Genomic DNA, 3,159 nt, shown 5'->3' on the forward strand with positions numbered 1-3,159 from the left:
GGGTGGGGAACCTGCAGCCCTGAGGCCTCATGTGGCTCTCTAGGTCCTCAAGTGTGACCCTTTGGCTGACTCCAAACTTCACAGAACAAACCCCCTTAATAAGATTTGTTCTGTAAAACTTGGACTCAGTCAAAAGGCCGAACCCAAGGATCTAGAAGGTCACATGTGGCCTTGAGACTGCAGGTTACCAACCCCTGAATGGGAGAGATAATGTGTAACTGTCTAGGTACACACGAGAGATATACTGAAGGCATCAGCAGCTGGGAATGATGGGGTGCTTGGGATCTATGTTTGTAACATCAGTCTGTAAAATCAATTTGTAAAACCAGTCTATAAAATCACAATTCCCCCCCAGCCTCAGAGCATTAACTCTGCCCCTTCTCCCTGCCAGCACTCTGCCCACCAACAACCCATGAACTGTTTATTTCTGCTTGGAACAATAACAAGCTACACCTGTGGATCCTTCACTAAACCATCTATAAACATTTTAGCTTAGGCAAATGTTATCTCCCTTAGTATAGTGGCCAGCTGCACCTATGAATCCTTCAATGCCCCTATCTATACGTTAACTCCTCAGCCAATTATACACATACTGAGTCTCTGTTAGCCTTGGTTCCCAACATCCATCTTGTCAAACATGACACTGATGGGTGGCAGATTAGGCACTTCTCAGTCAGTCTTGACTGCTAGCTGGCTTAGTGACGTTTCAAGCCTAAAATCACACTTCCATGCTCCCCCCCCACTGTGAATTATGGGCTATACACCTGTGAAGTTGATATTAAAAGTGCATGTTCCTTTAAGCACTGACCACTCCTTAACTTCTCCTTAATCCCACCCTTACTCACCTAGTTAGCATAATTGATGTCTGATTTACTACTGTGACTCCTTAAAAACTGTACCTGTAACTTCTTTAAGTTTGCAGGTTCCCTAAGAACCCTTGCCCTCTGTAAAGCATAACAATAAACGTTTACAATAATGACTTCAAAGTTTGCTTGGGCCTAGTGAATTCCTTCCAGGCTGAATAGCAGGGTCTCTGGTCATAGATTAGAGTTCCTGTATAACCTATTGCCATTCCCCCCATTATGAAGACCAGGAAAGGTCTCAGTGTGATCTAACAGTGATCATTACTTACGAAAAATATGCTGATTTTACTGCAAACAGAAATTATGTTGGCTTCTCAAAGTGCAGATGAGAAGTTGGAAGGAGAGGCTCTCCAAGTATCATTCAAGTATTATTTCTGAACAATATTTCCTTTTAAATGAACTTCCAAAAACACCTATCCTCTTTAGCACTATAAAGAGTTCACCCATCTCAATCCTCTCCAGTCTCAAATATTCTAGCTTTCATAACATATTTACTCACTGCCAATCCAGATGATGGATCAATAAAGTCAGCCCAATAGCCTTCAGTATGTAAAGTATAGCAAATTTCTTTAGCGCCATTTATGAACTGTAAGCAAATAAAGAAATCACACATATCCTTCTAGTGTCACTTTTTATTATGCTAAAATAAAACCTGTTTTTTTTAAAATAAATTTAAATAAATAAATAACCTGAATGTCTAGATTTAAATAAATAACAAAATAAATTTAAACAAATAAATAAATTTTAAAATAATTTTTTTTAAAAAACAGAACATGTTTTGCTTTGAGAAGACCATTAACAATAAAATTCATGATTAATATTAAGTACCATTCTAATAACACTGTAATATTTTTGCCAAATGGAAAAAGAGTGATGGCTTGTACATTTTACAACTGCTTTGATCATTAGAGTACTCGCACTTGTTAACCTTCATTTACAAAGTCTAATAAATTCAGGAACATTTTAATTTACTTCCTATTTTATGAACTATTATTCAAAATAAATTCTATGTAGGTAATTGCCCAGATTCCCCCCACCTTAACCCCAAATGGCCTCTAATTACTCTTATCTTTGGAGGGGTGTGCATATCAGATGAAAAGCTAAAATATTAAAAGAGAAAACACTGGGCCGATTGCTGTCCCTCAAATGAAAATTCTAAAATTCATTTCCATAAATATTCATTAAGAACTGTGTTTAAAAATTGTGATGTCAACTATATGCCAGTTCAAGCTTTTGAAGGTTTTATAATCTCTTCTAGATCTAAACTACATGTGAAAACGGGATATCTGTCTACATATATGCATACATACACACACAGAGGAAAAGAAAATATAGTGCTGTAATATTCTCCTTAATTCTGGGATTCTAACAGTTCTAAATCAGTCTATACTTGCTGATTGATTTTTAAAACTACAGAGTTCTATCCTACTTTTCTCTTGGGGCACTCTAGGTACTACAGAAAAACTTTGTAAAATACATTTCTATTTCTTTTTTTTTTTTAAAGCAATTGGGGTTAAGTAACTTGCTCAAGGTTACACGGCCAGTTATTTCTGGGTGTGGTGGTAAGTATCAGAGCCCAGATTTGATCCCAGGTCATCCTGACACTGCAGCCAGTGCTCTTACTCACTGAGCCACCTGGCCGCCCCTTGCATGTCTATTTGTAATATTTTATATGGTCATACATAAATATAAGTCTAATAAGAACTGTTAGGGACAAATCAAATAAGGAACTGCACAGCTACAAAAGGATTGATGTCTATGTAGACCACCTGTGGAAAGAAAATAAGATTTATAAACAGAAGAAATTATAAGTAGACAAGGTAAAGGTAGATAGGTTTCATTACACACACACACACATACACCCCTGCCCAAACGATGAAAGAACATTCATTCCCTAATGGACAAATGGTCAAAAAATACAAACGATTCACAACAGATAATAATCATTTGAAAGTATTTACTCTGATTTGGCTTAAGGAGGGAACAACATACACACTCAGTTGGGCATCTTACCCTACAGGAAAATAGAGGGGAAAGGAATAAGAGGGAGGGTGATAAAAGGGGGGGCAGACTGGGGGAGGGGATAGTCAAAAGCAAACACTTTTGAAAAGGGACTGGGTCAAAGGAGAAAACAGAATAAATGGGGGTGGGGAGTGTAATAAGAATGTAAATTTTAAAGATCTTCCCTGCCCCTAGGCTAATGTGCACCTGAAGCCTGGGGTGGGGGAGGCTTGTTTTTCAGTAGATACTTTTTGATTGGCCAGTGGGTCCAAAAGGTTGTTACATTCTCTGAGCC

At 37.9% G+C, this 3,159-nt stretch overlaps 1 pseudogene; it reads right to left on the reverse strand.

The window, feature by feature from the left end:
- Positions 1-1,311: 1,311 nt before the first annotated feature.
- Positions 1,312-3,159, reverse strand: part of LOC138156705 (cobalamin trafficking protein CblD-like) — a 24,546-nt pseudogene continuing 22,698 nt past the window's right edge.

Source organism: Petaurus breviceps, unplaced genomic scaffold (genome assembly GCF_028583685.1).
Source record: "Petaurus breviceps papuanus isolate PSGF00001 unplaced genomic scaffold, PetGlider_PUasm1.0 156, whole genome shotgun sequence".
Taxonomy (NCBI): Eukaryota; Metazoa; Chordata; class Mammalia; order Diprotodontia; family Petauridae; genus Petaurus; species Petaurus breviceps.